The 24,519-nt window shown below is 38.2% G+C and overlaps 2 non-coding genes across 2 annotated transcripts; both read left to right on the top strand.

The window, feature by feature from the left end:
- The first annotated feature begins 120 nt into the window (after window positions 1–120).
- TRNAA-CGC (transfer RNA alanine (anticodon CGC)) lies at window positions 121–193 on the top strand. The gene has a single exon. It is a non-coding gene; the product is annotated as a tRNA-Ala (tRNA).
- A 17,429-nt stretch (window positions 194–17,622) lies between these two features.
- Window positions 17,623–17,729, top strand: LOC136221177 (small nucleolar RNA R71). The gene has a single exon (XR_010684960.1). It is a non-coding gene; the product is annotated as a small nucleolar RNA R71 (small nucleolar RNA).
- Window positions 17,730–24,519: the final 6,790 nt, after the last annotated feature.

Genomic DNA, 24,519 nt, shown 5'->3' with positions numbered 1-24,519 from the left:
TCACTTCATCGCGGCAATTCTAGACTGGAATTCGTCAGCTTCGATAAAGATAAAAGTAAAACACAATAAACCAAAGCTAGTAAAAGGAGTTATATGATACTATGGGAAACAATTTAACGTGGGGGTGTAGCTCATATGGTAGAGCGCTTGCTTCGCATGCGAGAGGCACGGGGTTCGATTCCCCGCACCTCCAAATTTTTTTTCCCATTTTGTTGAAAGCGTGTTTCTCTTTTAACACCTGGCGTAGCTTGTTTGGCTATGAAACTGTTATATCATTTTTCTCATTTTCTTTTTTGGGCTTTCGTTTCATTGTTTGGGAAAAAAAAAAAAAACATTGAAGTTCCTTATTAAAATTCAATTATTTATCAGGTGTTTTTCTACATTTGAAAATATCTTTAATACACAACAACTTAATAATTACTAATTGCCTAAATACATTTTTCACAAACTATTTTCAATTTTTCTCAAAAAAAAAAAACTATTTTCAATTGAAATTGAATTCTGATAAAATCATTTATAATTAGATATAAAATTACAATCAAATCATATTACCAAATTTAATTCTAAATATATCACGTTTTTCTATATATCATAAATAAATGGTTTTATATCATAATTTATAAATCTATAATAAATCATAAACTTAAAAAATATATATTCTAGATTTATAATTTATAAACTTTAATTCTTTTTTTAAGCAATAAATCTTAATTCTTAAAATATATTAAAAAAAATAATTTATTTAGTTTAATATAATTAAAATTATTATTTGATATAGTTATATAGATAATTTTTAAAAAATAAATTATATGTACATTTCACATTGTTTTTCTCACATCACAAGTCCAAAATATGAGCAAATTCATTTTTTTTTCTCTTTTAAACATAAAAATTGAGCAAACAGAATTGAATTCCATCCAAAATTAGTTTTCCAACCACTGTAAATAAATATGTATCTTCTTATGTGTGTGGCACATAGGTTAAATTCATATAAGTCTTTGAATTTTTAGGATTCTCTCATCATTTTTTTTTTCAAATTAAGCCCATGAATTTTGATTTTCATATACATTGAGCCTCACTAACTAACAGTTCAATTAGCTAAATTGTTAGTGAATATTGTAAAAATTAAAGGAGGGTCTAATACTTAAAACCTTAAAAAATTCAAGGACTTACCTACATGTTTTGATAATTGTTTACTTAATTATCTTATTTTTTTTTAAAATAATAAATAAATAGTTTTTTTTCTAAAGTTTAAATATATATATATATATATTTATATATTTAATAATTAAAAAATATATATCTAATAATTAAAGAACTTGAAATGAAGAACCAGAATCTTATCAAGGCTATTTTGAGGCTTCGTCCTGCCTTTCGGTGGAATCTGATAATTTGGAGGCGATCAACAGGATTTCTGATAGCCAGGCTGTTGGTCTGAAGAACCAGAATCTTATCAAGGCTATTTTGAGGCTTCGTCCTGCCTTTCGGTGGAATCTGATAATTTGGAGGCGATCAACAGGATTTCTGATAGCCAGACTGTTGGTCTGAAGAACCAGAATCTTATCAAGGCTATTTTGAGGCTTCGTCCTGCCTTTGAGGCTCTTAGTTTCTCCCATATCTATAGGGAGCAAAACCGCGTGGCGGATCGCTTGGCTGCTGCTGGGCATGGGGGGATGTTAGGTGTTTCTACCCTTTCTGTTCCTCCCTCTTTTCTGTTGTCTATCCTTCTTGAGGATAGGGTTGGGGTCAGCCTTCCTAGACTGATCCCGGGTTAGGTTTTTTGTTTGTTTGTTTTTCTTTTCTTTTCCTACCAAAAAAAAGAACTTGAAATGAAAAATAAAAGTTTCGTGGTAATAATTTTGTGTTTTTGACTTTAAACAATATTATTTGAATTAGTAATTGAATTGATTATTTTACTTCCAAACTAATACATAAAAAGAGTCTAATAAAAAAATATATCACTAATATTGGTTACACAAACTTACGTTCATATACAAGCATCATATATTAAGCTAACTTATAATAAATTTAGTATATTCAATTCATAGTCATTTTTTACTATTATAGGCAAAAAAATTATAATTTTCTTGATTAAACTCATGACCTTTATAATTTTTCTTGATTAATCCTATTATTTTTATAACTTTTCTGATTAAACTCGTGATCTTTAATTTTACATACATTGAATCTTTCACTAATAACTTAGTAATGAAACCTTCAGTAGTTCAATGTTTGGAAAAATTAAAGTGTAGGAAGTTATAAATGATTAGAAATTTAACATTAAAATCATAAAAGTTCAATGATTTAATTATGGGTTTCATGACAAGCGGAGAAATTCTGGTCAACTTCCGTCCCTGTGGGGGCGTCGTTGGGTTCGACGGGAGGGGGGGGGGGGAAGCTCCGATGCCAAAGTCAGTAAGGAAGAACAAGAGGGCAAACTGAATTGACAAAGGGTAAGTGAATGTGTACCTGGATAGCCCGAGACGTAGGCTATATATAGCTAGAAAGTTGTAACCTTCAGTAACTAGAAAGTCTCCATTAATGTTCCATTAATGGCGGTTACAAGTTATCTTTAAGCTGGCGGTTAGCCAATTAATAGCTCATTAATGGTCTTTATGGCCAGGTCGGCCCAACCGTTCTAATGACGAATGAGTGTTCAAGGAGATTCGCCTCATAGGTTCGCCGGCAGGTCTCTTTTGATGGGACTTTGATGATCCGCCAGGCGGATTTCTTTGGAGGATCAATACGCGGCGCTCTTTAGGTGAATATCCCGTTTGATCCTCGGGATAATATCTCAATGTTATCAGAAGCCCCCCCTAAAGTTCCCTTAAAGTCCTTTAGGACTTTTGATCTTCTACGCGCCGTCTTGACTACCTGCATTAATGAGCACTCTGTTCGATGCCAATCGCAGGGTGACACGTGTAACGAGCGCCCTGTCCAAGGAAAGAGAAGACGCCGTCTTCTTCCTTCTCTTTCTCTTTCTTCCCTATTTCGTTTCCATTTACCTTTTCACTGCTCGAAGCTTTTCTTGGGAGTTTCAGAGTTCCTTCAAAGCTTTCTTACATGTAAGTTCATCTTTTCTCCTTCTATTTTTTCTGAATGTTTAGGAGTTCTTCGTCCTCCTCTAGATCGACCTCTGAGCTTTTTAATTTGACCCCTCCTCCTGAAATTGTAGTTAGTTTTAGTTGGACCACTTCGTCATCGGGAAATTCATCTTCCTCCGAGGACACAGTTAGCTCCGATTTAGCCGAGTTACGTGACTCGGCGTGTAATCGTTATCGAACTCGTTCCACTAGGAGTCAAATTCTTTCTACTTCGGCCACCGGTGTTGCGCCGGCCGTAGATTTTAGGCATTTTTCGGGAACAATGGCCTCTTCCTCTTCCCTACCTAGGAAAAAGAATCCTCGAGCGGAGTCCACTTCGTCTCGCATGAATGCCGCGGATCTAGCGGATCTGGCAATTCGCTTCCCATGGATCAATAACTATGAGACTCAATTAGCGGCGGCTCATCAACGTCCCTCCTATCCGCCAAGTGGCTTTCTAACCGTATATTGTAGTCACGTAGAGAGAGGGTTCCGACTTTCTCTTCCCAAGATGATGGCGGACATCCTTTCCTATTTTGATATCACCGCCAGCCAACTACACCCCAATGGCTGGTTAGATATTGCTTTAGATTGCTATCTAGCTTCGAATTTAGGGGTAGTATTCACTGGGCGGATCTTTAGAGCTTTTCATAAACCGTCAAAGCGAAAGTCGGAGTCGTTTCTTACTTTTGCAAAATTTGGAGTGTATTCGCCATTCAGTGGCAAAATGTCCAATGTCCACTGTTGGGATGAGAAATTCTTCTACGTGAAGATAAACGAGGGCGAATCACTGGGTTTTCCAACATTCTGGAATCCCAAACCTTTGCATATGGCGGGTGATATGCGAATATTGACGGCGAGTGATGAGGTTATGGCGGAGCTCATGAAGAGTGTCAAGGCGGATGCCTGGACATATGCGGACGCTTTAGCCTTCATGATGAGTGATATTCCCTTGATTCGCAATGATGGGGACAAGTTCATTTACTCGAAGATTACACAGTTTGACCAAGGTAACTTTGTTTTCTTCTTGAACCTTGATTACTTTATTGTTTTCTTTGACATGGGTTTATCTAAGGCCAATCACACTCTTGCAGAGAAGCGTAGGAAGTTGTTGGAGGATGAAGCTCGCAAGAAAGCTCAGGTGGCGAATCCTCAAAAGGACACAGGGAAACGTCTGGCGGATGCAATGGTCGATCCGCCTCTGAAAAGGAGGAAGCCTGCAGCTTCTGGTGGTCCCAAGTTTATGGCGGATGCCATGAGATCCGCCATGCCTGCGGGGGAGATGGAACAAGTAGGTTGCCTTTACCTTTCACTTGTTCATTACGTTTAGAATTTAAGTTTTGATCCTTACTTCTTTGTGCAGACGGCGAAGCCTGACCTAGGCAAATACTGGTCCGCTAAGTATGGGGCCGAAGGATCCTTGGAGAATGAGTCTGTTATCAACGACTTGGATGAGGCTCTGGGCCAGTTGGGTGAGGTGCAGAGGAATCAGAATCAGATTCCCAGATCAATTCATGCTCAAAGGGGGAAGACTGAGCTTCTCACGGTAGGTCCCCTTGCTAGAAAGGAACTTTTTCAGAAAAAGCTATACCTTTGTTCTTTCATTCTTGACAAAAAGGTTTGCCTTTGACAGATGTACACTCGCATACGTGCTATGGAGGCGGAGCTCCTTCAAGGTGTGGCGGATAAGGCTACCATAGATAGATTGGAGAAAGAAATAGCTGACGCCAAGGCGAATATAGCATCCGCCACGACTGCCATGGCCCTTAAGGATGCCGAGATAAAAAAGCTGAAGGAGAAGATCGAGGCTGATGCCAAGGAGCTTGAGAATGCTGTAGGAGAAGCTGAGTACATGGCTGGTGAGCAGGCTTTCTTTTACGGCGAACTGATCATGGCGTATGTCTCGCTGGCGCATCCTGAGATCGATTTCACAGATCCGCAGTTCGCCGTTCCAGAGCCAGAAGATGTTCTTAAATTTAACAAAATCCCTGACATCAAGGAATACCTCCGAGACTATGTTCGGAAATGGATGAAGGGACCCGTTGAAGAAAGCAAACCTGCCACCAACGTCCAGCTAGTGGATCTCGAGGAAGTGCCTCCGAAGTCTGGTGAGGAGCTGATAACCGATGGTCCCTCTCTTCCAAGGGAAACACCTTCCGTGGAAAAGGAAGTCTCCTTAGAGGGCGTATCCGAGGCTGTCGAGAAGGAAGCCTCTCAAACAGGTGCTTCTCAAGCGGGTGCTTCTGGCGAGAAGAATTTTAAGGAGGATGCTCCTGTGATTACTTGATGTCTTTTTTGTTTTGTAAAACTTGTTAAGTACAATTTGTTTAATCCTCATGGTAGCTATTTATTTTACCTTTACATTTGCGTAAGTAAATATATAAGCGTCTAGGATTTATTTTGGAGTAGGTGGCCAGCCATACTCCATTGTGCGAACCTTTGTGAAGGTTTGAAGCTGTTTTATTCCTTTAGAGGAAGTAAAGCTGCCTTCAGAGGATCATCTTGCAACCTATCTTTGAGGTGAAATGATTCGTCAAGAGGACTTTGTAGACCCTTTTTTGGAAAGGGAGTAAGAGAGTGTAAAGACCTTGCGTCCAAGGATCGTTTTAACTCTATCTCGAATGGGGATCCTCTAGAGATGGATCCGCCCATGAGACTTATCCTCTTATCTTTGAGGAGAAAAAGTAGCTATGAGATAGCAGTACTTTCTCAATGTGGAGAGCGTTGGATGCCCCCCTTCTTTTTAAGACTGGAATATTTATATTGCTGCAATAAATTTTTTAAAAAGAACATAGACAATAGAACAATTGATGTTTATTGATAGGAGAAATGCCTTATTACAGCAAGCAGGTCTTACATGTGAGCCTCATTAAAACCTTTAATAAGAAAAACCACATGGGAAAAAAGCTTACTAAAGGAAAAGGAGTACTCAAGACCGTATGTATATCTTATTTTCTGACAAAGTATTTGCGGAGATTTTGGAGGTTCCACGTGCGTGGTAATGTGTTCCCCTCCATGTCTTGAATCTTAAATGTGGCGAACCCAATCTTGTCCACTATTTGATATGGTCCCGTCCAGGTGAGCCCTGTTGAGCGATTTCCGCAAGTGCACGGTATACGCTTGTAGTAATAAAAGATATCGATCCCACAGGGAACGCTTTTTTAAACAAAACTTATTTATAATCGGTTAAATTTACTTTTAGGTTTATGATATGGAAAATTCGTTTAATCGGTTTTGGTTTTGAAATAGCTAGAATAAGAATTAGATTAGAATATGAAGATGTTAGAAAATATCTGATTTAAGATTGAATTTGCAAAACAGGAACGTTTTAGTACTTTAGAAAAGTAAACAGGTATATTTGTTTGCATTAAGCAAAGAAACAACTTTAAACTTTGTACGAATTATAAAGATGAAATAAATGACGGAACCTCTAATTAATTGGCTTTGAACGCGACAAAACCCTTTCGGGATAGTTGCCCTTAATCAAATTAAAACTCTTTCGAGATGATAATTTGCCTAAGTGTTCAACAAAGTTTCCTTGTAAAGATTTGAATTAAATACGTTTTAATGAAAACACCAGCATCAATCCACTTCGGCTCATTTACCAAAGTGCTGCATAAAAATCTATCGAATAGAACAGACTTTATTAGATGAAATATAAATTGATACAAGTTTACAGAGAACATGGAGCATTGAATTCTTCGACGGCGTGCAAGTGAACGAGTTGTCAATCCTTTCCTTGGGTTTCGTTCGAGTTTGTCAGGCTCAGGGGCGAATCCTCTACTCAATCTTCTCGTTGAATCTTCGTAATAGAGACTGGGTCGGTCTACTACCAAAATGAAAACTAAACTGGAACAATGTCTAAACACTACTGAATTTGTTATTAATTTGTAAACAATGTGTGTACATCATATTGCTTTTTACAGAATCTAAATCTAACTTCTGAATCACTTGATTCGGAATTTCTGCATAAATTCTACACTAATCTCTTTCTTCTACACATATATCATTATATGTCATTATTCTCTCATCAACTCTCCATCAACTCTTTATTTATAGATGTTGAAGAGTATTGATCGAAGTGTCGTGTCCGTTGCGAAAAGACGTATCCGTTGTGGAGAGTCGTATACCTTGTGAAGGGACGTATACCTTGTGAAGGGACGTATACCTTGTGAAGGGACGTTCTTATCCACCCGAACGATCGCGTTCCGTCGAAAACGAAAGTGTGTAACTAGGCTTCTAAATCTCCTGCTCGTACCGAGATTTATCAAATTCACTACCGAGAATGGAGGAGCATCAATTGTACTTCGGATGAAGGGGAAAAGTGACTGGCGACGCGTGTCGCGACCGTGAAAAGGGGAAGCCACGGTCGCGGCACGGAGCTTTTTTCGTTTTTCAGCTCTCGTTCGTGTCCTCGACTTGGCGTTATTAATTTTCGTCGTCTTCGACTCCTTTTGTAGGGCTTTTCTTCTATTTTTGAGCTCTATTTACTCCTATTTGGATTTTACCAAATATTTATGTACCTTGCATGAAAGAAACATATTCGAAAGTAAAAGCTTTCTAAATAGGTATAAATAGCATAAATTCGTAGCAATATTGATGTAATTATTGATGATATTTTAGGTATATTTTGGGCTTAACAAATCTCCACACTTAATCTTTTGCTAGTCCCGAGCAAAATTTCACTGAATTTATTCTTTAACTGATCTCTTTATGAAAATAAAACATATATCTTTGTATTATCTTTTGAATTAGTTAAGCCGAAAAGACTAACTTCGCATGGCAAATTTATACGCAAAATATCAAACTAACTTAGTATAAATACGATATATCATTCGTCTTGTATTTCCAATTTTGAATTGAAGCATTCGGGACGATATAAGCACGCATGTTATTGAGTCTTTCATCTCAAGGCATTTCAAAGCACAAAATTTCCTTTCCCAAACCTAAACTAATATATAAGATATATAAAAATGAATAAGTACTTGATTTTAATTTATTCGCTTGGTTACGCCCGAAATAAGGGTGGTTTCAACCGTAACCTTATACGCTTTTATTGCTTTGTGTTTGCTTAAGAGGTACCGACCATGCCATGGGTGGACGCAATCGTTACTTTAAACTTATACACGCTTATTATTATTATTTTTTTTAAACGTTCCTTTCATACCTCGATTGTGATAAGGGTGGTCGCAACCGTGGCCAAAAGTAAACGGTACTTTAATTTTCTTCTCTTTCATACCTCGATTGTGATAAGGTTGGTCTCAATCGTGGCCAAAAGTTAAGAATTCAACTAATTGATTAATTAACATGAATTATAAAATTATAAGTTGGGAAAAAGAAAAATAGCACATTCATCCTATATTGACTTAAAATTCAACATGTATTATGGCTAAAGTTTCCTTAAAAACTTCAATTGGTTTTAATGTAAGACGAAATCAAACCGAGCTAAAATTGTTAATTCAATTTAATGCCTATAAACCTAATTGAAAACTTAAAATAAGATTTATTGTATCATGAATTGCATGATATAAAAATAGAGATTGAATAAAGAATTTTTACTTAAATACATTCACTCGAGACAATTTTACTTAAAATCGTATCGGAGATTTGTGAAAAATTTGAAAAATATATTACCCGTATAGAAATATTATTTCTAACGATAATGATAACCTAAAAAATAATCATAAAAACTTATATGATTAACTTTCTAAAAATATATGAAAAATGTTAAGTTATTGTGAAAAATGTTTGCAATATATATATGTGTTGCATTTGCATGAATATCATTCGTTGCAATTATTATTTTGTTTTGCAAAATAATATCTTTGTTGAATTTATTCGTATTTTGTATTTATGTAGAAATTGATATATGTATGTCTCCTCCCACACTTAAATTGGACCATGTCCTCATTGGTGCAAAAATAATGGAGAAAATATAGAATACGAAATAAGGCATACGAAACAAAAATGTAAATTAAGCAAATGAAACATTCAACATAAAAAAAAAATTGTACCAAACATAATAAAAGAAAATGTATCAAACATATAACAAGATAAAAATAAAATGAAAGGAAAACAACCTAAGCATGAGGTGGTGAATCGGGAGGTGTAGGTGACGTCTCCATATTGCGGCGTCGGAAAAAGGAAAGCATCCGATGCCGAGTCGATCGATGTTCACGCCTCAAAAGATTGAGGTTGTCATTCATCACCATATTGTTTTCAACCAAATCATCAATGCGTAGATTCATTGAGCGATTGTTGGAATTGATTGGGTCCAAAATCCTCCTCAAATCTACCGGATCATCCTCCGCTTGAGGTGCTTGGGGTTGTGCTTGAGCCGGTGGTGCATCCTCCTCTCCTTCCGCATCTCCGCCGCCTTCGGTACCTACAAATTGAGAACTTGAAGCGCCACCACCCATAGTGCCACGAAGATGGGCAATACGGGTAGCATAGGAAATAAAGACGGGAGGTCCTTGGGGAAGCAATAAATGAGCTCGCTCAAGAGCCGAGATGTCCAAAAGCGGAACATACCCACGGTAGGTAGACATGTCATAGTCGGCCAATTCTCCCCGTGCTCCCAACACAAGACCGGTGATAAAATTACAAAGAGGGATTTGAATTGTACTAGCCCTCGAAGCACGGAACAAATTGTCAAACATGATTCCAATACTATCAATCCTCAAACCTTTAAGCAAACTATCCAAAACATACAAATCCCGAACTTGGACCTTTGAACTCTCAACACGACCAAACAAGGAGAAACTCAAAAATTTGTGAAAGAAGAACACACAATTGTCCTTAATCAACTTGCTTGAAGTGTTTTTTGAATTAAAATAATCTTGGTCCGAGAGAGTTTGCCAAACAGCATCATTATCAAAATCCTTAGGCTTATCGTAAAAATCAGAAGTAGGGAAGCCAAACATGTTTCGCATTGCTTCATAATCAATGGTATAAGGTATACCATTACTCCTAAAAGAAATTGAAGTTTTCTTCTTGTTCATGGACAAAGTGACCAAAAATTCCACAACATACTCATTAATACGCGGGAAACTCATATTAACGAACTCTTGCCAACCCAAAGCTTCAATAAAGGCATCAATTCGAGTAGAGAAATTTAATACTCTTACCGAATGGAAGTCTAAGAAGTGCATATCCACAAATTGGCGGTCGGCTTGTGAAAAATGTTTGAAACGAGAGGCTTCTTCCTCCGAATAGATGTCAAAATAAGCTCCGTATTGAATCCGGAGGCGATTAGCTTCCGTAACAGCGGGCTTGTTACCAACACGCTTTGTCCTAACCATGGTGATGGTGTTTAGGGGCTTATGGTATGAGAAAAAGAAGAAGAAGAAGAAGAAGAAGTGAAAGAGAAAAGCTTGAAGATGAGTTTGGGGTTGTGAAATGGAAGTGATTGAAAATAGGAAATTGGATAGAAATTGGAGTGAATAAATTGGGAAGATAAAAAGTAGATTTTTGGGGAAGAGTTTAGAGTAAGGGATTGGGTAAAAATAGAGGTGATGTGAGGTGTTGTGTAAGAGGTAGGGTTATATAGGGTGATTAGGTAAGTGAATAGGTAGAAATAGAATAGGAATAGGCAAAATCGGATTTAATAGGGCAATTTGGACGCATGTCGCGACCGCGAATGGCATAGCCGCGGCCGCGGCACGCGATTTTCAGGCAATTTTTTGCCCTGAAATCGGTCCAAACCTGCTGCTCATACCAAGAATTTCTTAATTCTCGGTAGAGAATTGGTTGAAATAGCCAAATTTGGTTCCTTTTGACTTGGTTTGTGCATTGTTTTTGTTGAAAAGGTTCCTGAACTTAATATTAATTGTTCCTGTACTAAAAACGTTAAATAAATGACATTAATTGCAAGGAAAACCAAAGGTTTTACCTTAATAAATTGAATTGAAGTATAATAAATTGATTTATGAGTAATTAATGAAACTTAAATGTTCATTTATGCATATAAGTTAAGAGAACCATATTAAATGCATAATAAGTGCATGTTAATACATATTTAACACATGAATTAAAATGATAAAAAGATAGCTTAATTTATTGAAAATAAATTGAGTTACAAAATAAAATTAAACGTGGATAAATGTGTGGAAAAAAAACAAATAAAAAAAACACATATTTAGTTCAAGTGAATCTTTTTAATCTTAATTTAAATAAGAAAAAGTAGAAAGTACCCATATGAAATATGCTAAGTATAGATAATGGATCAAATGGATAAAAATTAAGAATTAAACTAAATAAGATTTTTATTATATAAACATATGTACAAAATAATGAAAACAACCCAATAATCAAAACAAAACAAAATATATACAAAAAAAAACAGAAACTATTTTACATATTCATCCCTATCTAACGGGATATTTCTGGCCTTAATACGATCAATTTGAAACTGCACGAAAGTTTCACGTTCCGGTGCAGACAAAAATTGAGGCCCTGCTCGAAAGACACGTTTCACAAGTCATTCGCGCTCGAGAAATTCATAGTCAATTGTCGGAAAGAATTCATCTTCACTCCAGGGAACATCAATAGTACCCTTTGAACCAAGAATTATTCCACAGATTATATTGCCGAACCCAATCTTCTTATCTTTGGATCGAGAAGCGGCGACAAGACCTTCCATCAGAATTTTGGAAGAATCCACTGCATTGCCCTGGAATATATCTCCAAGAACATACAAATCTGTGTCGCGGACCACACTACTGAATGTGCGCCCAAATAAACTGTGACACAGAAATTTATGTAAATACAGCATGGAGTTGGAGCGAAAAGAGTGATTATAGGCGAGTTTTGAATTGAATCGCCAGAATCCTGTAAGCATTCTCCAAATGTCCGAGGATGTCATGTCTCGTCCAGGATGACGTTTGATTGTATCCCTCGGGGGAAAACCAAACCAAGCATGCAACTCGGGATAGCCGAAAGTGAAGATTTCGCCTTCTCGATGAAAACTGAGACGTACTCGTCGTTTATTAGTAAAACGCACGGTACAGAAGAATTCGAGTATCCAGTCGCCTATTATTGGAAATCGCATTTGGGCGAATTTTGTCCACCCTAGGCGCTCCATATAGCGGCTCATGTCATCAGTAATGCCTAATTGGTTGTTAAGGAATTCATCCATATACAACATTCCGGTGAAGAATGTGTAACGGTGATTCCAATAACGTCTATTTTCATCGTGGTTGAAGATAGGAAAAGGCGCTCCATATCGCTTGGATAAGTCTGGGCGTTTGTTGATTGAGGCAACATTGTGCCTAGGTGATTTGTATTTGGTAGGCATGGTGAAAAATTAGTGTAACTTTAGCAAAGAACGGTATTTGCGAAGAAAAATCAGAGTTCTGACAAAGATGAAAAGAATTGGAACAGAACCTGAATCCTCTAAGATTAATTTATAAGAGTTTAGGATGAAAAGAGGTATTGTTTTAATTATAAAAAGGTATAATTTGTACCTTTCTGGAATGAAAAAACTTAATGTTTCAATTCCCAAGAGGTTCGTCGAAAGGGTGAGAGTGTTTCAGACCTGATAGTGCAGGAAATACGCGTGTCGCGACCACGAATGGCAAAGCCACGGTCGCGACACACTGATTTCCTTGCGGAAATCAGGTATCAAAGCCACCTCCTGATTCACGGTAGAAAATTTAAATATTCTCGGTATGACCAGAGAAATCCGAATCAACATAGACAATTCTGAAACAGAGTATTCTCGGCAGGGAATTTCCAATTCTCGGTAGAGAATTGCCTTAAACTACAAAATCATCCTAATTTCCTAAAAATTAAATCTAAAATCATGAAATAAAAATATTTACGTTACTAAATCATAACATAAAGTAATCTAATCATAAAAATGGCATTTTGAAATAAAAAAAATAAAAAAATAAAAAAAATAAAATAAAATAAACAAAAACATAAGAAAAACAAAATAAATTGTGCAAGAAAAACTGAGTAATTTATACGTCAGATAATCTCGTTACGAACGGAATTTCAATTTGTGAAATATTTTCGTAATAGATTTTACATCGATTACCATTAACTTTGAATCGAACTCCGTTAGGACCTTCTAGTTCCAAAGAACCATAATCGAATGTTTTGACGACTAAATATGGTCCTAACCATCTGGACTTAAGTTTTCCTGGAAATAAACGAAGTCGTGAATTAAATAACAGCACTTTATCCCCAACATTAAAGTGTTTAACTCTAATTTTGGCATCGTGCCATTTTTTCACTTTTTCTTTATAAATCTTTGCATTTTCGTAAGATAGATGACGCAACTCATCTAACTCATTTAAATTGAGCAAACGTTTCTTACCTGCTTGATGTAAGTCAAAGTTAAGTTCTCTAATAGCCCAATAGGCTTTATGTTCTAATTCGACTGGCAAATGACATGCTTTACCATACACTAAACGGTACAGAGTCATTCCTATTGGTGTTTTAAACGCAGTACGGTATGCCCATAACGAATTATTAAGTTTAGAAGACCAATCTTTTCTAGAAGATGAGACCGTTTTCTCGAGAATCCATTTGAGTTCTCTGTTTGATATCTCTGCCTGACCATTTGACTGAGGATGGTACGGCGTTGATACGCGGTGGCGTACTCCATATTTTTTCATAAGCGTTTCAAAACTCTTGTTTATAAAATGAGCACCACCATCACTAACGATAACTCTTGGGCAACCAAATCTACAAAATATATCGTCAAGAAAATTAACGACAACCTTAGAATCACTCGTCGGGGTTGCAATTGCTTCAACCCACTTTGAAACATAATCAACGGCAACTAATATGTAAGTTTTACCATTGGAAGGGGGAAAAGGTCCCATGAAATCTATTCCCCACATATCGAAGACTTTAACTTCTAATACGGTTGTGAGGGGCATCTCATCTTTCCTTCCTAGATTTCCTGTTCTTTGGCACTTATCACAACGAGTAATAAATGAACGGACATCTTTAAACATCGTAGGCCAAAAGAAACCACTTTCAAATATTCTAGCTGCTGTCTTGTTAACTCCATTATGTCCTCCATAAGAGCTAGAATGACATTCTGACATTATGGATTCAAATTCATTTTCACCAACGCATCTCCTAATTATCCCGTCACCACAAGTCTTGAACAAAAAGGGATCTTCCCAAAAGTATTGTTTAATATCGAAGAAAAATTTCTTCCTTTGGTGGGAATTTAATCCTTCCGGAACAATATTGGCTGCGAGGTAATTAGCAATATCTGCATACCAAGGTGATATAAAAATTTTCATTTGATAGAGATGTTCATCAGGGAAATCATCTCGTATACCGATAGTTTCACCTATAGGACCATTTTCATCTTCAAGTCTCGATAGATAATCGGCGACAAGGTTTTCAACTCCCTTTTTGTCTTTAATTTCTATATCAAATTCTTGCAACAATAAAACCCATCTAATTAGACGTGGTTTTGCATCCTTTTTAGCAAATAAATATCTTAATGCTGCATGATCAGTATAAATAATAACTTTCGAACCTAACAAGTATGACCTAAACTTGTCACATGCAAAAACTACGGCTAACATTTCTTTTTCTGTTGTGGTGTAGTTTAATTGTGCACCAGACAGTGTGTGACTTGCATAATAAATGACATGAAGTTTCTTATCTTTCCTTTGACCTAAAACACATCCGACAGCTAAATCACTTGCATCACACATGATTTCAAAGGGTAAATCTCAATCGGGTTTAGCAATAATAGGTGCACTGACTAAAGCAGTTTTCAATGTTTCGAAAGCTTTAACGCATTCTTCATTAAAATCAAAGGTTGAATCTTTCATGAGTAAATTAGTAAGTGGTTTGGAAATTACAGAAAAATTCTTAATAAATCTTCTGTAAAAACCAGCATGTCCTAAGAATGATCTTACTCCCTTTACAGTAGTTGGAGGGGGTAATTTCTCTATTACTGAGGTTTTTGCTCTATCTACTTCTAATCCTTTTTCAGAGATTTTGTGACCTAAAACAATTCCTTCGTCAACCATGAAATGACATTTTTCCCAGTTTAATACCAAATTTGTTTCTTCACACCTAGACAGAACTTTATCCAAGTTTTCTAGGCATGAATCAAAATAATCTCCATAAACTGAAAAATCGTCCATAAAAACTTCCATGATATCTTTAATGAAATCATTAAAAATCGCAGTCATACAACGTTGAAATGTTGCAGGTGCGTTACATAGACCAAAAGGCATTCTTCTATATGCAAATGTTCCATAAGGACATGTGAAAGTTGTTTTATCTTGGTCATCCGGGTAAATGTATATTTGAAAGAATCCGGAGTAACCATCAAGAAAACAGTAGAAAGCATGACCAGCTATCCTTTCGATCATTTGATCAATGAAAGGAAGAGGAAAATGATCTTTCCTAGTTGCTTTATTTAAATTTCTATAATCTATACAAACCCTCCAATTTTTAGGTACACAATGGATTGGACTAACCCATTCACTATCCGAGATAGGGTAGATGATTCCATTGTCCAGAAGTTTAGTAATCTCATTTTTTACTACTTCTTTCATGTTCGGATTTAGGCGCCTTTGCCTATCCGCTTTAGGTGGCTTATCTTCTTCTAAGTGAATTCTATGCATTACAATACTTGGATTAATACCTTTTAAGTCTGAAATTTGCCAACCCATACTTCCTATCCTATTTCTAACAACTTCTTTCAATTTCTCTTCTTGAACTCGTGTCAACTTGTTAGAGATAATTATAGGTAGAGAATCGCCTTCGCCTAAGAAAGCGTACCTCAAATGACCTGGTAATTCCTTAAGTTCTAATTTAGGTGGAACTATAATCGAAGGCGGAACTGGTCCATCTTCTCGAATCAAAGATTCTGGGTCCTTATCTTCTAGTTCCTTACTCATTATAGGTTCTATTATTTCTTCTTTTTGAACAATGTCATTTACACATTCTTCAATTTAATCAAGTTTCATACAAGCGAAATCCTTCATAGGATATTTCATCGCTTGATTCATATCAAACTCAATCTTATCATCTCCTATTCGTAAAACTACTTTCCCTTCCGACACATCAACTAGAGCACGTCCCGTGTTCATGAATGGTCTACCAAAGATTAGCGGACAATTTACATCATAAGAAAAATCTAAAATAACGAAATCGGTAGGAAAAATAAATTTGTCAACTTTAACTAAAACATCCTCAATTATACCGTATGGTCTTTTAGTGGTTTGATCCGCTAATTGTAAAACCATGTTGGTACGTTTGATGTCTTCTTCTAAACCTAACTTATTAAATATAGATAATGGCATCAAGTTAATGCTTGCTCCTAAATCACAAAGACAACTGGGGAATTCTATATCTCCCAATTTACACGGAATGGTAAAACATCCGGGATCTTTGAGTTTTGTGGGCAATTTACACAATCGAACTGCAATCTTCAGTTAGTGAAATGGATGAAATCCCTTCCCAACTGATTTTCTTTGAAATTAAATCTTTGAGGAATTTACCATAATTGGGAATTTGCGTAATCGCATCCATAAACGTTAAATTAATATGCAAATTCTTAAGTTTGTCTAAAAATGTTAAAAGTTGTTTATCATAGTCCTTGTTGCGGACTTTGTGTGGAAAAGGTGGTTTGGGTACAAAAGTTTTTGTACTAGAGTCAATCGGTGCATCTTTTTGATTTAACGTATCTTCTTTGGGCTTTGGTAAATTAGTTCCAGGTAAAATCGAATTTCCGGGCAATTCCGGACCTAAGTAATTTTTCCCTGAACGAAGAGTGATAGCCTTAACATGCTCTTTTGGATTTTCTTCCATATGGCTTGGAAGACTTCCCTCTTTGCGGGATGGAATCGATTTAGCGAGTTGTCCAATTTGAATCTCCAAATTATGGATGCTAGATGATTGGCTTTTAATAAGCTGATCGAATTTATTCTCGATCCGTTTAAAACCATCGTCGTGATTACTTATTTTTCCGCTCATCGCATCAATGAATTTGTCGATTTTAGAAGATAATGTGCTAATCGTATCTCTTGATTGATTTTGATAATTAGTAGTACGATTTTGATTAGCATTAACATTATTATTGTTATTATCTCTCCAGTTAAAGTTAGGATGATTTCTCCATCCAGGATTATATGTATTGGAATAAGGATTATTAGTTTGGTTTTGCCCTTGGACAAAATTTACCTGTTCAATCTCACTCATACCTTCGTAATCCACATATGTTTGGATTGGTTTACCATTAGGATCACACGGTGCCATAAACCTATCAATTTTGTGTGACAAGGCAGAAAATTGGGCTTGCAACATCGCTACTGGATCAAGATTCACTATACCTTTAACTGATGATGTTGTTGAGGATGATGGTTTCGCTGATGGTAGGTGTCCACGTTCCGCGGGCCACATACTGCTGTTGATTGCCATTTCCTCCAAAAGTTCTCTTGCTTGGGCAGATGTTTTCTTCATGAATAACCCTCCAGACATAGCATCCAATGAACCTCTAGTTGTAGGATTTAGTCCATTATAAAATGTTTGCATTAAAAGTTCAGCGGGCAATTGGTGGTGTGGGCATAAACGTTGAAGTTCTTTAAAACGTTCCCAAGCCTCATAAAGAGTTTCGTTATCATTTTGAGAAAAAGATGTTAACTCTTTAATGACTCTTGCGGTTTTTGCTAAAGGAAAATTTTTTGATAAAAATGCTTGGGCTAATTGCTCCCAAGTCTCAATTGATGCGGCTGGCATAGAAGTTAACCACTCTTTGGCTAGATCCTTCAAAGTAAAAGGAAAAAGGCGAAGATTGATTGCTTCTGCAGTCACATTTGGTATTTTTAAAGTGTCACAAATTTCTAAGAAATTTGTCAGATGGGTATTAGGATTTTCGTTAAGTAACCCGTAAAACGTTACATTATTTTGCAACATGTTAAGCAACGCAGGCTTAATTTCAAATTGATTTGAATTGATTTGGGGTCTAACTATACTGTTTGTTACACCGGCCACTCCTGGCCTAGCGTAATCCATAAGTGTGGCCATTACTTCTGGCTCGGTAATTTTAGTTTTTATTGGGGTTTGGTTTTTCTTTTTCTTTTCTCTCTTGTTCTTTTTAAGAGTTCTTTCAATTTCTGGGTCAATAGGATCTGGTGACGTGCCCGAACTTTGAGAACTGCGCATGAACTTGAAATTTCGCACGAACCGAAACTACCTACAAAATAGAACTTGAAAAATAAATAAGTTAGTAATTGAAAATAAGTAAAAATATAAAAGTTTGAATAAGTATGAATAAACCTAGATTCGTAATAAAACACGAAAAATTTAAAATTTTGTCAAAAATTTTGGCGTCTCCCCGGCAACGGCGCCAAAAACTTGTTGAGCGATTTCCGCAAGTGCACGGTATACGCTTGTAGTAATAAAAGATATCGATCCCACAGGGAACGCTTTTTTAAACAAAACTTATTTATAATCGGTTAAATTTACTTTTAGGTTTATGATATGAAAAAATCGTTTAATCGGTTTTGGTTTTGAAATAGCTAGAATAAGAATTAGATTAGAATATGAAGATGTTAGAAAATATCTGATTTAAGATTGAATTTGCAAAACAGGAACGTTTTAGTACTTTAGAAAAGTAAACAGGTATATTTATTTGCATTAAGCAAAGAAACAACTTTAAACTTTGTACGAATTATAAAGATGAAATAAATGACGGAACCTCTAATTAATTGGCTTTGAACGCGACAAAACCCTTTCGGGATAGTTGCCCTTAATCAAATTAAAACTCTTTCGAGATGATAATTTGCCTAAGTGTTCAATAAAATTTCCTTGTAAAGATTTGAATTAAATACGTTTTAATGAAAACACCAGCATCAATCCACTTCGGCTCATTTACCAAAGTGCTGCATAAAAATCTATCGAATAGAACGGACTTTATTAGATGAAATATAAATTGATACAAGTTTACAGAGAACATGGAGCATTGAATTCTTCGACGGCGTGCAAGTGAACGGGTTGTCAATCCTTTCCTTGGGTTTCGTTCGAGTTTGTCAGGCTCAGGGGCGAATCCTCTACTCAATCTTCTCGTTGAATCTTCGTAATAGAGACTGGGTCGGTCTACTACCAAAATGAAAACTAAACTGGAACAATGTCTAAACGCTACTGAATTTGTTATTAATTTGTAAACAATGTGTGTACATCATATTGCTTTTTACAGAATCTAAATCTAACTTCTGAATCACTTGATTCGGAATTTCTGCATAAATTCTACACTAATCTCTTTCTTCTACACATATATCATTATATGTCATTATTCTCTCATCAACTCTCCATTAACTCTTTATTTATAGATGTTGAAGAGTCTTGATCGAAGTGTCGTGTCCGTTGCGAAAAGACGTATCCGTTGTGGAGAGTCGTATACCTTGTGAAGGGACGTATACCTTATGAAGGGACGTTCTTATCCACCCGAACGATCGCGTTCCGTCGAAAACGAAAGTGTGTAACTAGGCTTCTAAATCTCCTGCTCGTACCGAGATTTATCAAATTCACTACCGAGAATGGGGGAGCATCAATTGTACTTCGGACGAAGGGGAAAAGTGACTGGCGACGCGTGTCGCGACCGTGAAAAGGGGAAGCCGCGGTCGCGGCACGGAGCTTTTTTCGTTTTTCAGCTCTCGTTCGTGTCCTCGACTTGGCGTTATTAATTTTCGTCGTCTTCGACTCCTTTTGTAGGGCTTTTCTTCTATTTTTGAGCTCTATTTACTCCTATTTGGATTTTACCAAATATTTATGTACCTTGCATGAAAGAAACATATTCGAAAGTAAAAGTTTTCTAAATAGGTATAAATAGCATAAATTCGTAGCAATATGATGTAATTATTGATGATATTTTAGGTATATTTTGGGCTTAACAAGCCCTAGCTTGCCCTTCCCTTCGCGAGACTGGATTTTGTCCGCTTTGCGGAGCACGAGGTCTCCCATATTCAGGTCTACAGGTTTGGCATTTTTGTCATGGTAAGCGGCGATCCGCTGCTTGTATGCCGCCATACGTACATAAGCCTTGTCTCTTCGCTCCTCCACTTGATCAAGACTCTCTGTTAATCTGTGGTTGTTGTCCTCCTCGCAATAGAATGCAACTCTATCACTTGGGACCAGTATTTCAACTGGGATTACAGCTTCTACGCCATGAGAGAGGGCAAATGGTGTTTCTCCTGTGGCCGTTCTAGGAGTGATGCAATACGCCCATAAGACACTTGTCAACTGATCCGCCCACTTCTTATCATGTTCCCCCAATCTTTTCTTTATTCCTTTTACGATCGTCCGATTCGTAACTTCAGTCATACCGTTGGATTGAGGATAATAAACGGAGGCGAATCTGTTCAAAATTCCCAATTTCTCACAGAAAGTTTTGAACTGTGTTCCGTTATCAGTGATGATGGTGTGGGGTACGCCATATCTTCCCACGATATTGTCTTTAACAAATTCCACTATTCGTTCGGTCGTGATGGAGGAGACAGCTTCGGCTTCTACCCACTTGGTGAAGTGATCTACTGCCACTACCACATATTTCCTCTGTCTACGAGTAGGAGGAAACGGTCCAATGATGTCAATTCCCCAGATGGCAAAGGGTCGCCCTTCAATGATAGGCCTCTGGAGATGTTTGGCCGTGTGTGATTCATTCGCATGAATCTGACAACTATGACATGATTCCACCAATTTTTGTGCATCAAGCTCGGCAGTGGGCCAATAAAACCCTGCTAACTTGGATTTTTTTAAGATAGTGGCGGATGCCTCATGGGCCTCACATGATCCCTCGTGCAGCTCCTTGAGGACTTGTTGTCCTTCTTCTGGCAGAATACATTTTAACCAAGGATGGCTAAATGACTTTCTATAGAGGTAATCGTTGATCATGGAGAAATAGGCCGCTTTTCTGACGATCCGCCGAGCCTCCTCCTTATCGATGGGTAGAGCTCCATCTGACAAATACTAGCGAAGGGCTGTCCATCAATCATCCTCTACTGTTGTGAGTAGGGATACTTCTTCGGAGACGAATGCCGGAGCTGCTTTAACCTCGAAGGGACATTGCGGATCTGTCCAGCTCTCTTCACTGGAAGCCATTTTTGCTAGGTGATCGGCTTCAGTGTTTGATTCTCGAGGCACATGGACCAATTCCCATTTGGTTTCTTTAGCTTCGAGGTGATCCAGTAACTTTTTGACCTCGGCAACGTATTTGGCCAGAACGTCATCCTTCACCTCGTAATTTTTGATCACTTGATTGACCATCAACTTGGAGTCACTATAGATCACGATCCGCTCGGGAGTGATTTCTTTAAGCAGGCGTAACCCTAATATTAGAGCCTCATATTCGGCGGCATTGTTGGTGGCATGGAAATCCAACTTTGCTGCGTACTGTAATTTTATGTACTGGGGGCCCTTGATCACGATACCTATGCCAGCTCCATCTGCAAAGGAAGCCCCATCCGTGTACATCGTCCACCCCTCTACTTGAGATTTAGGGAGATTCACCCCTTCTTCTGTGAATTCATTCACAAAGTCTGCCAAGACCTGACTTTTCAAGGCGGTCCTGCTCTCATATCGCACATCAAATTCTCCGAGGCGAATTGCCCATTCCATCAATCTCCCTGAAGTGTCCGGCTTTTGCAATACCTTTCTCATGGTTATATTCGTACGAACTATGACAGTGTGGGCCTGGAAGTATGGCCTAAGGCGGATTGCCGTGGTGACGACGGCTAGAGCCATTTTATCAAGTTTAGAATACCTGGTTTCAGCATCCTTCAATACTTTGCTCACATAATAGATAGGATACTGCTGGCCATCCTCTTCTCTTATCATGACTGTGCACACAGCTTTTTCTGTAACTGAGACATACATGTAGAGATTTTCACCTTTTAGGGGTCGGCTCATCATGGGCGGTTCTGTGAGAAACCGTTTGATCCCCTCGAAAGCCTTTTCACAATCCTCATTCCACTCGAATGCCTTTTGCTTCTTGATGACCTCATAAAAGGGCTGACACCTACGAGCTGAACAGGAGATAAACCTGCCCAAGGCCACGATCCGCCCGTTGAGGCATTGCACTTCTCTGATGTTCCGTGGTGCCTGCATTTCCAGAACAGCCTTAACCTTGTCGGGATTTGGGCTCACTCCTTTTTCACTAATCATGAATCCTAGGAACTTTCCATATGTCACACCAAAAGTACATTTTTCCGGGTTTAGCTTAATATTGTGGCATCGGAGTACGACCAGTACCTCCCTTACATCATCTGCATGCTTCTCCACAGTGGTGCTTTTGATGATCATGTCATCTACATAGACAGAGTAGTTATCACCTTTGCTTTCTGTGAATATTTTGTTCATCATCCGCTGATAGGTGGCACCTGCGTTCTTAAGCCCAAAGGGCATGACCTTGAAGCAATAAGTGGCTTGGTGAGTCACGAACGAGGTCTTGATTCTATCCGAAGGTTCCATGGGGATTTGATGATAACTCGACTTTACGTCTGTGAAGGAGTACATAGCATGTCCAGCGGTTCCATCTACGAGTATGTCTATACACGGCAAAGGATAATTGTCCTTAGGACAAGCTTTATTGAGATCCGTAAAATCAATGCACATGCGGTAGGATCCGCCTGCCTTCTTCACCAAAACGACGTTCGCCAACCATTGTGTATAAAGGACCTCTTCAATGGCGTCCGCCCGTTGGAGCTTGGTGATCTCTTCCTCTATCACCTTCTGCCTTTCAAGGCCATGGTTTCTCCGTTTCTGAGCTACGGGAACTGCATTTTTGTCGATGTTAAGTTTGTGAGTGATCACGTCTGGACTGATCCCTGGGAGGATCTCATCTTTCCATGCAAAGACGTCCTCCGCTTCATGGAGAACTTTGGTGATTGCTTCTTTAACTTCACCTTTGAGACCTTTAGCCATTCGTACCTGCTTTTCATCCGCCATGAGGTACATTTCTGTCTCGCCCAAGGCCATTGTGACGAGTTCCTCTTCATCTTCGTCCTTAGATTGGGGGCGGATCATTAGTGATGCCGAATATGTCTCCTGAGCCACCTTTTGGCTCCCTCTGATCATTACACCTCCCTTGGTCGTAGGGATGTAAAGAGTTAAGTGGCGTATGGAGATGAGGGCAGCTGCCTCGGAGATAAAGGGTCGTCCGAGGATAATATTATAGGCTAACTGACCATCCAAGATAGAAAATTCCAGATCACCCTTCCAGACTTGATCCTCATCTGCTAACTCACAATCCAACGTTACTTGGCCTTTTGTCTGAATGGTATGTCCTGTTACTCCCAGGATATCCACTACAGTTGGTTCTACTTGGACTGGATCGACCATGAGTTTGGCGAAAGCCGCTCTTGTGATGACATTGCACGAGCTCCCAGTATCGATCATCACCCTTTTTATCTCCCAGCCTTCCATCATCATAGTAATGACCAAGGCATCTGCATGAGGAGAGATCTCTGGTCCTACGTCTGCAAATGGGCGATTCAACGATGTCCTGTCAAGAGCAGTGGTTTTTGCCTTTTTCAGTACTGGTTGATACCCAGGTCCGCCTGCTATGACATTGATGGTCCCCTTTCCTTTCTTCTTTGGGTCATCCCTGGATCTATCACCATCTCCCTTTTTGCCATCATTTTGGATGAACCGATCCAACTTGCCCCTCTCAATGAGACGCTCTATTTCTCGAGCTAACTCCCAGCATGCATCTGTGTCATGGCCGTTTTTCCTGTGATACTTACAATAATTTTTAGGATTTTTACCAGTATTGGTGTACTCCCCCCTTTTGGTTCGGGGTATGAAATGCTCCGCTTGTGTTGACTGTTCTCAATCCACATAAGCACTTCACTTTTGGAAGCATTGAGAGGTGTGAAGGAGGTGACAAATGCCGATTTGTTCTTAGAACCCCTTCGCCTACTTCTAGAGGAGGAATCTTGATGCTTGTCCTTTTCCCTATCTCGATGGCGAGATTCGCTTTTGTCCCTCCTAGGCGGAGATGCTGATTCACGGCGAATGTCATCCACCTCCATAAAGTCCTTGTAGCGCTCTATTAATTCTGCCATGCTGGTGGGCTTCTTGCGAATTAGATCCTCCTGTAAACTCTTACAAGTGGTATTTTTTACCAGAGATTCCACTGCCATGGAGATATCTACATCAACAATTTGTATACATAATTTGTTGAAGGAGTTTATATAATCTCGAAGGGATTCATTCGCCTTCTGCTTTAATTCAAAGAGCTTCCTGGATTTGACCATTGGAGGGATACAGCCGGCGAATTTAGCACAAAACTCTCTGCTTAGTTGGTCCCAACTATCTATCGAGCTAGGTAGTAGTGATTGGAACCAGCCATAAGCGGGACCTCCTAACGTGGTGACAAACATTTTACACAGCACTGGTTCAGTTGCACGGTTGAGGCGAAGCAATATTCAGTATTTTCTGACATGGGCCT

Source organism: Euphorbia lathyris, chromosome 2 (genome assembly GCF_963576675.1).
Source record: "Euphorbia lathyris chromosome 2, ddEupLath1.1, whole genome shotgun sequence".
Lineage (NCBI taxonomy): Eukaryota > Viridiplantae > Streptophyta > Magnoliopsida > Malpighiales > Euphorbiaceae > Euphorbia > Euphorbia lathyris.
The sequence above is the reverse complement of the archived record's forward strand: the minus strand, read 5'-3'. Positions and strand labels throughout refer to the sequence as shown.